Source organism: Pleurodeles waltl, chromosome 1_2 (assembly GCF_031143425.1).
Source record: "Pleurodeles waltl isolate 20211129_DDA chromosome 1_2, aPleWal1.hap1.20221129, whole genome shotgun sequence".
Taxonomy (NCBI): domain Eukaryota; kingdom Metazoa; phylum Chordata; class Amphibia; order Caudata; family Salamandridae; genus Pleurodeles; species Pleurodeles waltl.
Window position 1 is genome coordinate 979,721,853 of NC_090437.1, and position 13,785 is coordinate 979,735,637.

At 43.7% G+C, this 13,785-nt stretch overlaps 1 protein-coding gene across 1 annotated transcript in view; it reads right to left on the reverse strand.

Moving 5' to 3' along the window:
* CWH43 (cell wall biogenesis 43 C-terminal homolog) overlaps positions 1–13,785 on the reverse strand; it is a 460,620-nt gene that overhangs the window by 98,674 nt on the left and 348,161 nt on the right. The gene's annotated exons all lie outside the window — the stretch shown is intronic.

Genomic DNA, 13,785 nt, shown 5'->3' on the forward strand with positions numbered 1-13,785 from the left:
CCTCCAAACATCCTCTGGATAGTCAAAGAAGTGGGACTTACTCCCAGAGGCATGCTGGATACAACAACATATACCGTACGCTCATGAATCGAAGCATGGCCATCACCTCCAAGAAGCTCTTCCTCGAGTTATGTACTTTGTTTGTAGTGTAGTCCGGATATATAGCGATCTTATGATTTTTGAAGACAGCATTGTTGGTTTCACGGGCTGCCCAAACAATGATGGCCCAGGGAGCACCCCAGGTTTTGGGAGGGCAACCAGTGCCCTGTGGGCATATTCTATGGTAAACATAGTGGACAACCCCACAGGTTTAAGCACATCCTAGACCCAACGCTCCACAAAGGCCTCTGCTCTTTTTGGGAACCCAAGGAGGCAGACATTATTCCACGAGACCTGCCTTCTTCATCCTCAAGCCTTGCCTCCAGTGTTCCAGATTTCGAGGTAACTTGCGCCAACTGTTTGAGCAAAGTGGCAACCTTTGTCTGCAGTCCCGTGATGGAGTCCTCCATCACCTTGACCTTGTCCGAGAGCTTTCTGAGGTCTGTCTGAAGGAGACTCACCTCCAAGGCCACAGATTCTATTTCTCCCTCCAGAGCTACCCTGGAGCCCTGTATGGCTGCAAGAAGTTCAGCCCGAGATGGCTACTCCATGGGTACAGCTGCACCTCGCTCCTCCCTCTGTCCAGCATGTTGTGTCTTGTGCTGTGGGAGAGGGGTACAGGTGGTATAATGTTCCATAGTGTTACCCTGAGAGAGAGCAGCTTGTTTCATGAGGGCCCCCCCGCAATCATGGATTTGTCACTCCTGGGGTCCCGCACAGTTACCTACCTCAGCCTCCGCAATCTCTACAGCATGCAGGGTGTTCATGTGGGCAGTACTGGCCTCACAGGACTGCGGGTAATGGATCCGATGAGCAGCACCCTCAGTATTGCAGCCACACAAGGTCCCCCAGAATGCGCCACCAGTAGGATTAATAAAATCAGGGCCCACCCCAAAGGGGAGAAACATTTCAGACCACATGCATCACGTACAGTTCACTCTGATTGCGAGGCTGGAGCCAGTATTGCAATCTGTTGGTGGCCCTGTAGTCCCTGAGTTTGACTAGGAACTCTAGGCATCCCATAGATTAATCAGGGGCGGCTCTTTCATGAGGGTGGAGGAGCGTCGCCCCCCCCGCCAGCAGTGACAGCTGCAAAACTTTTAACAAACAACAATAATAAACTGTGTTAATTGTCGTTGTTTGGTAAAAGGGCAGGGCCACTGGGGTGACGAGCAGTGAGTGGGGGGCTCAGCACTCCCCCTCAAAGCGCATGTGTGTTTGGCCGGCAGTCTCGGACCGGCCAAACACACACGCGCTGTAGGCTCTCTCCAGCCCAGCAACACAGTTGCTGGGCTGGAAAGAGCCTGCACAGGCTACCAGTATGCCTGCACAAGCTACCAGTATGCCTGGGAGCACCCAGCCAGCCCAGGGGCTGTTACCACCGTGGCGGATGGAGTTTAAAGTGGCAGTCTTTGATGGCGGTTACTGCCAGGGTCCAAATCCCATTTTTTTTACCGCCGGCCTGTTGGCGGTATTAACGCCGCTTTAACACCGACTGCCAGGGTGTAATGAGCACCTATATGACAAACTGAGAGAATGAGCCTGTAATGGTGCAAACTAAATTAGGATCTAATCGTTATTCAGGACCTGGCTGATCATCTACTTTCTGAAATAATCTGGCCATCTGATGTCAAAGATCATTTGTATGACCACAACTGTCTGAGACAGAATATAATATACAGATAGGTTTACCTCAGCATAAATGATACAATGATGTTTAGTGCCCCAGGCAAAACAATGGAAACCTATTTTCTCTATTGTTTTTTATTAATGTGGCACCACTTACAGGGCACCACAAAGTGACACCCTTGTAAGACCTATAAATGTGGTATACTTGACATCTTGATCTCCTAGAAACATAGATAGTATTCCCTTATATTACTTAGTTTTATCCAGTTAGCAGCTGTCACTTATGGTACAACATTCTGCATTTATCATGTGCTGGATCTAATTATCACGATTAAACACTTACACATTCAAGTTAAGTAAGATCTTGTAATATAGCTTTTTCCAGTGTCAAAAAATATAAAACAGTTTTCAAATTAGCAGCTGTGGCAAACGTAAAAAGCACCATAGAGAAAAGATGAACAAAATGCACATGCTTCAACTGGGTTATCTTACTTTTAAATACACTTGCACAACTACTAGAGCTGTTTTCAAGCATGGCCGAGATGGGCAATTGCCCAGGGCTTCCACCTTCCAATGGCCAACTGGTAAACACTGTAACTCCAACCATCAACGATCCTCAGACAATGTAAGGATCAGGAAGCCTTCAGACAACCATGTTTGTTTATTAGACACCTCATCCAGCTTCTGTCCTACCTTAAGGCACCCCCTGCTGGTTATTAGATGTCACTATAAGTCCCTCACCCCCAGGCTGCCATCAACATTCCAAGCAGCCCTTCGGAAATCCTTAGCCAGCTATTAGACACTCTAAACTCTCCTTTGCATACTTCCAAACCACTCTAAGAGATATCTAACTGTCCCTCAGGGACTGATACACAAGCAGGATATCAACCTTTACCTTATACACTGCTATATGTGGCCCTTAGACATCCTCAGTTATACCTCTATCTACCATGAGACACCACCATCTGGTATTTAAAAGACCTAGCTGTGCTCTCAGAGACTTGATGTGCCCTCAAATACCACAGTATGCCTGCAAGTATATGGTGTACTCCCTTAGGTACCGTGTACCTTCAGCTGATGATTGTATGCTGTCAGTTGTCCCTCCAAGATCATTTGCATGTCCTCAAGATACCATAAGCCTGTCTTCAGTCACCTCCATCTGGTCTTAACAGGCTTCCAGCTATCTAATAAAGTCCCTGACAGTGTCCTCAGATCCCTCTAGCAGGTCTTCAAAAGACCTTTATTTCATCCTTAAAGACTCACAGCCTGACCTCAGAGATCACCTCAAGACACCACGAGCTGGCCTTCAAAGAGTGTTGTCCAGCCTTCCCATACACGCATTCGGTTCTTATATACCTGTTTAGCTGACCATAATCTACCCTCAGAGATCCTGTCAATACCTGGCCAAAAATGTCCTGTTCTTCTTTGACTATGAGGCAGATACCGACCCCCCTCCTAACCTATCGCCCGCCTCTAGCTATTCCGCTGTCTCTCTCTAACAGAAGAGAATGACAAGCTTGAGCTGGCCCTGACCTCGCTGAGAGCGAGCCGTAGTTGAGTGTGATTTTGTCATGAAAGAAGTATTGGGCAGCCCTGCAGAGCTTGGTTTTGGGTTGAGGGTTTTGTAGAGGGACTAGAGTATATCAAATATTTCACCATCAAGAGCTTGGATAAAAGAGGGGGCATGGCTTGGAGCTCGGACAAGATGGAGGCTTCTATGTAACCTGGGAACTCTTGAAGGATCTTTTCATTGGCAGCCCATCTGAAAATGCAAAACTGACTTTGGAGCAGTCTGAATGAAGGAAGAAGCACTGCACTTCTCAAAGGCCACTGTAAGCAGGTGGAAAGCTCCAGATTATTGTAGCAGTCCGCACCGAGCGCGGTTGGAAAATGGAAGCGCGCGGCTGTGGTCCCCCTGTCTTTCACTGTCTCACCTAAGTTTGTGCACTAATACACCTAAAGACCCCAACTGCAATTGCAACTGCCAGGCAAGCTTGCTCCATGATCTAACCGCCAAGGAGCAAATTGCTATGTGTGGGGGCTGGGCATTCTGATCCGTCACCCGGTACACTTCTCAACCCTGATCAGCTTTCCTACAGATGGCTTGCGGTGTGTTGCAACCTCACTTCCAACTATGTGGGCTGCCTGCCAATCGTCCTAGTAAAGTGGATCCATCCTGCATTTAACAGAGCAACAACAGCAAGTAATCAAGAAAAACAATTTGTGGCACTCGCTGAAGTATGAGGCCCTATTTTACAAACGTGTCCAAATCTGACTGCCATTCAACTCACTCTATTCAGCACTGATACTTTGACCACTACAGTCACACAGCTCCCCCCTCTACTCCTGGATGATATGTTGGTGCTTAATACAGCGATGCTGTCACTTTAGTCCCTGCTGCTGGGTAATGCCTAAAATTGTCAGGCCTTTCAGAAGATGGGTGCTCATTGAGCAACCTTCGAGTCCGGGTTGCCAGAGTAGCCCACCTTTTAAGAGACCTGGTCTGCCAGCTGTAAGGCCCACCACATCTGAAAGCACCTAAGCACACAGTGTCTTTCAGAAGGCGTCCCAAGGAGGAAATATCTCCTGATGGCGGGAATTTCACAGGGACACAGGAATAGAAGAAACAAACTGAAGGCAATCCTGCAAAACAGCTGGAGGCAACAGGAGTGAGGAAACACACCCACAGGAATGAAGAACTGTTGCGACACTAGGAGCAAAAAAGAAAAGGACCTTTTATACTGTTAGAGCAGGAAAGATATCACAGGAAAGTAATCACCACCATGATGGATTGGCAAAATGTTTTAAAAGGTATGTGGAGCTGCCATTTTAGATTGGGTTATTCAAATATCCAGAATTCCTCACTGGGAAAAAGAACCTGGAAGAACTTGGGGGCACTGACAGCATTCTTCCAACCATGCCCCAAAGCGAACAATGGATGCTCGGGATGGAACTGGCAGGACGGCCGACGCAAGGTAAGTTTACAGCAGAGAAAGTGCAGCACCCCAGCGGCCTCACCCCCTTCTTCCATGCGCCACATGTCCTGCTCACTCGGAAGCAACGCAGGAGTTGCTGCCGGGCGGGATGCCGTCGTAACAAAAGTTGCCAGCAGCTTTCATTATACTTTTTTTCCAATATTTCAGCTATATCTTTCACTAGCGAAACAATCAACAAATGCAGATTGCCGACACCTATACCAAATCCTATGCTTTGTAGAGATGTGCACTAGGCAACAGGCATAAGTTATAAACTTGCAGCTATTGACCCCATGTCTTACTTCATCACATATGCGATCGGTTCTTCCGCCCCCATTGAACTACTGGGTTGCTAATCCTACTGTCAGTTGACAAGATGTCTTATGCGAAAGAACATGAAGAAAAAGACTTCAAAGCCAGCTTAAAGAGGTCAAGGCAAAATCCTCCAATTCCACACTCACCAGTCAATGACAAGAAGGACAATATCACAACCCCATTATAACATTTTAAAGAAACTCAGTGCAATGCATGATATTAGTCAGAGTACCAAAACCAACACGAATTTCCTCCAAGTCAAAGTGGCTGGAATCAGAAGAATTTAAAAGATTTAAACCTTAGACTCATTAACACAGAAACCAGAATCAATGCTCTGGGACATAGCTGTAACCATCAAAGCAAACAAATCCACAGCTCAGACAAACTGATCATGGCCCCCAAATGGGAAATCACTGACTTAGAAGACCAAAATAGGAGGAGTAACTTCTGTATATTTGGTCTCCCTAGGAGGTGGAGGACTCAACTCATTCAGCTATCGAGTTTCCTTCCCAAGGTAGTTTTAGATAAAGCACTCCCATCGTGCTCAAACATTCAAAACTAAAACAGGTATCTCTCCGGAGACCTTTGATCTTTGAGGCATCAACATTTGGAACTTATGGCTTAATTACGATCTTAGCAGATGGGGTTATCCCGTTCACCTTACTATGATTCCATTATATTCTATGGAAATCGTAATACAGTAGACGTAATATACGCCATGTTTGTGACAGAGTATTCCATCTGCCAAGATCATAATCAGGCCCTTAGTCTCACTCACATGAGGATAAAAGAAGCGGTTCCAGGAACTGGGGCTAAAAGCTCAATCTCGCATGACTTTGCAAGAGATATAATATTCAGAAAGAAAGGTTTTCTTGCCCGTCATAAGAATCTACCTGGCATGTGTATTCAACACACCTTTGCTGGTCTGTCTAAATTCAGAATTATATTTAAACAACAAACATTGGTGTTTAGTACACCATCTGACCTGGATTCCTTCATTAACACCAAAACTGAATCCGGTATGTGCACCTGAAGATCTAGCTTTATTTTCCTTTTGCAAGTATGCAATTCAAATTTAGTATAAATTGTGCACTTAGAAAAAAAACACTAGTGACTACTAACATCTGCAGTCAGGTAATCTAGGCCCTGGGTTTCCCACGTTTCGTACATTATATCCCATCTACAGTGCATTAGATCCCCAGTGGTGACACCACTTTAATGACTGACTTACACAGGTCACTATCCTCACCTGAGTCTTCACAATTCTGTTTTATACCTTTTTTTCCTAAATATTTAGCAACTTTAATGAGGCATTCGCCATCTCTTCCACCGGAAGCAGTGTTTCTGTATCCTATAAGGTACTTAATTTCTAGTTTGTATTAAGTTATTAGTTAATTTGTGCTTCAAATATGCTCCGGGTCAATTGTTGGGGTTTTACTCTGCAGTTCTGGTAAGCAAATCAATTAATGCTTATGTGTCAGGTGACTCACCCTATATGTATGTCCATTCTCTCACTGTAACCCACGTGGTCCTTCTCTCCAAATCGCTTCTTAGATAAGGGCACTTACCAGTAATAGGGCCACTAAGGTCAACACAAGATGCTAGTCAGCATGTGTTTCTTCTTACCATATGTTTCTCAAAGTTCAGAGCCAACCTATTTGCTATATTATGAGCTATATTGCTATGTTTGTACAGACTATTACAGTTTGCTATTAATTCAGGCTGCCAGCAATATGTTACATTTCCTTTGGGAGACGAGCGGTCTCTTTCATCCTTGTTAGGACTCCTCCCAGTGCTCCATCAGGAAAACCTCATCTCTTTGAGACTACCCTTGAGAGGTTGGGGGTTAACAGGATTTCTTTTGTTATGCTCCCTTTTCTTTTTCCTCTCTTCCTTGCCTTTTCTATGTACCTGCTTCCTCTCTCTCTTTCATTTCCACCTTCCTATCCTCCACGTTGACCCTTCTCCCAAATTTGTTGGGCCACAGGCCCTCATTCATGAATACCTATGGACACACCTACCTTTCATACATTCGCTACAACTAACAGAGCATAATCTTAATTTCTAAATATAGCCCCATAACTAGGGTTAAGTTTGTATCCATCAAGGCCAAGGAACTTATTTACTTATGGAGAGGCTCTTACAATGAGGACATGCTGGGTAGAAGTTGTAGCTTGCTCAGGTGTGTTGAGAAAGAGAAATGGGATTGTTAGTCTTCTATTTAAAACTCTGGTCTAACTTTAATTTCTTATGAACAGGATAACAAGGGCCAATTACTTTAATCAAGACTAAACAATGGTGAGAGCAATCTGTACGTATTGAACATCTATGCTACTAACATAGACAATCCTCAATTCTTGGACTCCCTAACTGCTAAGTTATCTCTTCTACCACAAGATGCTTCCATTCTATTTGGGGATTACTTTAATCTTCCCATGGACCCGAACCTTGTTATACACAGTTTTCCTCTAAATGTAGGCCACCGAAGCCTCATGGAGCCATGCACAATCTCTGTGCTAGTCATAACTCACTGACACATGGAGACTGTCCAATCCTGTTGCAAACAATTTTACATTATTTTATCCACCCCACTCCAGTTACTCATGCCTTGATTATTTATTCACAGACTCAACACTCCTACAACCAGTTGCAGATGCAAAGACTGAATCAATTATTATATCTGACCATGCCGCTTTGACCTTAGCCCTCTTAAATTAAATACAAGTAACCCGGGTAAAAACAACTCTTTCAACTAAATAGCAAATTAATAGATGATATCATTGAGGCTCAATCTTTCTCCAACGAATTAGGTCAATTCCATAAAGAGAACACAAACTTGTCCTTTTCTCCAGTTATCTGTGGGACACCCTTAAATACTATTCTAGAGGTCTGGCCTTCAGAAAAATATCTGACAAATAAAGAGATCAAGCACAAACTGGATGCCGTAATTGACAAAATCAAGATACCTGAAATTCAACACATACAAACTAAAGATCCAGGTGTTCTAGAAAAACTCAAACACTTGAAATATAAATATGCCAAAATCATCAGCAAACAGGCACATCTCTGGATCCATACTCAGAAAGCAAGAAAGCATCTATACTTCAATAAAGTGGGTAGGTCATTGGCTGCTTAATTAAGATGTAAAAGAAACAAATCACTGATTACAAGAATCAGGGAATCGGATGGTTTCATCAGAACTAAAACTAAAAAAATAGCCAATGTCTTTAAAGATTGATATGCTTCACTTTACAAGCCAACGGTCCTTACTGACAAAGACGCTTGTCTACATATTCTCAAGGATAAGCTGCAACCCAATACTATTTTTAATATTGATAGAGATAAACTAAATAAATCCTTCTCTAGAGAAGAAATTATCAAGGACATCAAGCCAATCCCTAGTGGAATCTTGGTCCAGATGGGTTCCCCATTAGCTTTTATAAGTCCATGTTAGATACAATTCTTATATCCCCATAAAGCCACCCTCAATAACTTTGCACATACAGCGGGGGAGGGTCTCAGGTACTGAGGCAAAAGCTGCAATTGTAGTAATCCTGAAAGAAAGCAAAGACCACTCAGACCCAAAAAATATCAGACCCATCTCCTTAATAAATAAATATAGACACCACAATCTATGTGAAACTTCTAGCTAAATGCCTCAAACCTGTTATTCCATATTTGGTTCATAACTCACAGTCAGGTTTTCTTAAAGGTAAGCTTGCAAGTGACAATACCCATATCTTCTGTCACATTATTCAAGGAGCTCAACTTTCCACCTCTCCTGTAGCAGCCATTACTCTGGATGCCGAAAAGGCCTTTGACAAGATGACTTGACACTACTTGGAACTGATTCAACATCACCACACCCTGGGCCCTTACTTTAGTCACATGGTTAGGGCCTTATACATCAGTCCAAAACTAGAGTTACAGTCAGTGGCTACATTTCCGATTATTTGTCCCTCCTGCAGATCACCTCTCTCCTCATTATTATTCCTGCTAGCCATGATTTGCTACTGCAATTGATCAACAGTTCTGAGGACACTAAAGATGTTGACTTCAAATCATTCCATCTCAAAATGGCAGCTCATGCTAATGATATGCTGTTTTTTACTGAAAATGTGGACTCGGTCATCCTTGCACTATTTTATTCAATACAATCTTTTTCTGCAGTCTCAGGCTACAGCCTACATAGGGACAAGACTGAAGTCCTTCGACTAAATGCACCCTACCTCCCCTCATGCCTGTGTGACTCTGGGCTACACTGGCAACCCAAATGTATTAACTTTCTTGAAATGTGGTTCTCCTAGGATCGAAAAGCCTCAATAAGATACAATGAATCAAAAACCCTAGACAAAATTAAAGATATACTAGAATCTTAGTTTCCCAAACAGATCTTGTAGTGGGGCAGAATAGAATCCCTAAAAATTATGATTACTCCATTGATTTAATTTTTAGTATGTTATATAGTTGGACCACTTCTCCTCAGTTTCCAGAATCATCTCCTCTTTTCAATGGAATAATAAAAAGGCCAGATTCTCCTATAAAAACAAAACTAGGACGGCACCATAGAAACTGAGGATGCAACTTCTCTAATTGGTTCCACACCCCCAACTGCCTTTCTTGTTTCTTGCCATGCAGGGAGCACAATGGTATCTAGATAATAATGATTTCCAACTGCGTTGGTACTGGATAGAAAAAGACTTGGCCGCCCCCTGTAACTTAATTGCAATCTCTACGATGCCTTGCTTTTCACCTTCAAATTCACAACAAATCCTTACGGATACCACCAAAGTAGTACTCCTCCTAGACAAGAAAATGGCAACCCGTATATCAAACACCACCCTTCTATCACTATGGAATTTTACAAGAAGTGCTATACACCTTACACAAGGCAATGGGCACCTTTGGGCAAAAAAAGGCATTTCTATAGTCAGAGATATGCACAATGCCTCCATACTAATGTCATTTGTAGAACTTTAGCTTTCTAAAAAATCATCCAATGTAGATTTATATACTATTCCTTAAATTACAATAAAAAATACCTAACATTTGTCCACTCAGAGATTCCGAAATGGGCTAACTTTTAGTGAAATGGGTAACTTTAGGGCACAAAGCCTCCAAAATCCTCAATTTCTTAAATTTCCACATAGTCAAACTGTTCTTCCTGTCCCTGTCAAGTGGGACAAGTATTTTAGAAATATTAATAGAGAATCTCAAGATGAGGAAACCTGGGCTAACATTACTGCCAGGGCGCTGCATCATAAAATTATACTCACCCTCCACCAATAAATATTATTCATTTTTCATTAAGCATATTGATCCCTGTGTAGACTAGCTAACTCAACTTAATTGATTACAACATACGTTGGAACTGTAATGAAGAAGCAGGAGAACTCGACCATATGTTTTTTAGCTGTAGACTCCTTAAAGCCTATTTAGGGACAATGTTGCTGAACAGATCTCCAAAATTTCCAGTCAACCCATTAAACTGGATTTTCCAACACCTCTATTGAGCACTCTCATGTCTACAATTCCCCTTTAACTGAACCGCACCAGATATGCTTTACTAGCTCTCCTGTTAAGTATTGCTGTGAAATAGATGCTACTTGATTGGAGATATGCCAGCCATATTACCTTCCCCACATGGAGGGTGTGGGTTACCTACATCAGGAGCATTCATATATTGCATTACTCTACAGAATTCCAACAAGAAATGTACTATCATCTAGTATCCTCTCACCAGATTTATAGCAGTGACAAAGGATACATAGCCTTCCCACCTACCCAGGTTCCTTCTAAAAGCATTTATGTCTCAAGACGTTATCATCGCCAGTGTTACGGGATGACTGACAATGACTCCCCCCTTCCCCTCCCATTCTCCCTTATCCTTCCCCTCTCACTTGACTCTGCATCATTCTTCTTTCCTTGCCTTTTTGTTCACTTTCCTGTCCTCTATGTTCTCTGGGAGGTTATATGCTGCTTTGTCATTTGTCCAAAGATTGTTCAGCTATTTTATCAAATATCAACAATAAGTCTCGAGGATCGTCATTGTCAATATTGTGATAAATGTTCAAGGCTGTCTAATTGACTAAACCTTATTAACCTTAATAAAAATATGATTACTTATGGTTAGTATTTTATGGCATATTACCCATAGGAGGTCTTCTTTCACTTCTTTGTGTGATTTTGTCTCTAGGTGTATTTTTTTTTACTATCAATTGCAGTGAAATTAAATAACGAGCTTGGATGAACAGTTTGTTGCTAAAAGGGCACTGGTTATGAGGTAAGCTGTTGGCCTTTATAATGATCTTGTGTGGGCCCAGAGCCAACGAGCCTGGGGGGACAAGGTGTGAGTCATTTCTTCTCATTGCTGTCACGCCTAAAGATGCTGTGAGGCATTCTCTGAAGCAGGCAATGAGGTATCAATGCTGTGCACACGCTACAGTAGTTACTGGAACAATATCAAGCTATAATAACCTATATTAGGATATGTAAAGTATGTTTCCCACACAAGGAGTGCCACAGCAGTCTCTGTCTTTGACTTGAGTTGTCAGGAATGTGAACAGACATATTGAGAACTATAGTTAGAAACTTGTGCGGATAGTTTCAAGGCACTCCCTTTTGAAAGTGGGGAGATGTGAAGCAAGAAAGAAAGGCCGCTTCAGAATAGTGAGCAGTGGCGTAACGCAAAATGATGGGGTCCCCTTCAGAATGTGATGAGGGACCCGAGTTTCGCATATTTCAAAGACATTCATTGGCTTTGGGTTGAATGTGGCTCCCGTGAAGTGTTGTCCCCCAACCCCCTAAAGACGCAGGGGCAGCAGGGATCTGTGCTACGCCCGTGATAATGAACAGAAAAAAACACACAAGTCAGCACGGCCTTAGCACAGAAAGCTAAAGCAGTGCACTCTCCACAAACAGATTTATTCCACTTGCAAAGACAAGTCAACTCCTCTGAGGTGCAGGAGTCAAATATGGGAGCACAAGTGCCAGGTACCTGAATGTGTTGTTATACTCCCAGCAATATGCGAACTACAAGTTGGGTCCCCACTGAGCCCACTGCCCCTAGTTCCCCATAACAGTTTGAAGTGTCTCACATTACCTCCAGGCTTACTGTTGTAGGGAAGGGAGGCACTCCCACAACCGGCATCAGTGTCCTGTTTGTAGAGTGCCACCTGGCCTCTACCAGAAAATGTTGCAATTTCTCAATCCGAGGCCTAGGCGCAGCTAGAGGGGATATATAAAAGAGGCATATGGTTTCCTAGGGCCGGCCACTGCCGAATAATATCCCAAGTGTGTTGTATGTGTGTTTATTAAGCCAAGTGCTGTAACTGTAAGGCCTCGAGTCCATGAGGTACCAAGCAGGACAATGATGATGAGGCCGTAGAGAGCTCACTGTGTGCCTGCTGCACTCTGTTCCCTTCAAAACTCAAGCAGCTGTGACGCTCACATGCACCCCAGAGGCTTGCCTCACTGCAGCCGTCTGACTCTGCAACACACAGCAGGCTGAGCGAAGGCCTGCACTCCTCCTGTTGGAAGGCCCTACCTGGCCAGTGAGTCATGCCACAACCCCAGTTCTGTGCCTACAGTGTGCTTCTTCTGCTGCCCGTGCAGCGACACTAGCTGCCCTCCACAGGGCCCTACCCGAAGGCTGTGTACAGCTCCACGTGCGAAAACAAGCGCCCATAACACCACAATCAATCAATCAAATAATTTCTTAAGCGCACTACTCACCCGGTAGGGTCTCAAGGCACTAGGAGGGGGGGAAAGGAGGGAGGGTGGTGGGGGGGTGCCAGTTACTGCTCAAAAAGCCATGTTTTAAGGTGCTTTCTGAAGGTTAGGAGGTCCTGGGTCTTGTGTAGGTTGGTGGGGAGGGAGTTCCAGGTCTTGGCGGCGAGGAGGGAGAAGGATCTGCCACCGGAGTTGGTGCGTTGGATGCAGGGACTGTAGCGAGGGCGGCGGAGGGGAGCTGTCGAGTTGGCATGTGGAAGTTTACTCGTTCGTTGAGGTAGGCCGGTCCAGTGTCGTGGAGGGCTTTGTGAGCGTGGATGAAGACTTTGAAAATGATCCTTTTTGTTGATGTTTATGTCGACGTATATGTCATAGTTCGGATTGGTTTCTGCATAGGATTTTTGGAGGACTGAAGAAAGTGATTTAGACTCTTTGAGGATTTGGAATGGAGTCAATGCAGCAAAAAAGAACCAACTGACTGCTTTTAATGTTTTTTTGTATAGGTTTTTGATCTATTTGAATATGTATTATTCTTCTTTCTATCTATCATGAGCACTTTTTCCCACACTGCCTGTCCTTCGGTCTGTTGTTTATTAGATGGGTTGTCCGTAAAGGATGAATATATTAAGATGATTTTTAGATGCATAAGTAGATGAATGAATATATATTTATATGAATAGATAGTTTTTCTATCTTCACCTATGTTGTTCTATGATGTATAAATAATTTGTTGTTTTTCCCTTTTAGGGCATTGTTGTATGCAATGATTACTTTTGACCCAGCCCTTTTGGGGTTTATGGGTTACCCTCTGTGGTTTGAAAATGTGGTGGGGGCAAGGGTCTGTTGGGGAGCCTGAGTGGATGGAGTTAATGGTTTTGCCAATTTCTTCATCGGTGGGGGTCCAGGTGTTAAGTTGGTTGGTGTGGCAGGGTGTTGTGGTGTTGGTTGTGTTGGTGGTGGTGATGATGGGTGCTGATGATGGGAAGCTGTTGTGTATGTAGGTGATTTTGCGGTGGAAGTATTTGGAGAGGGAGTT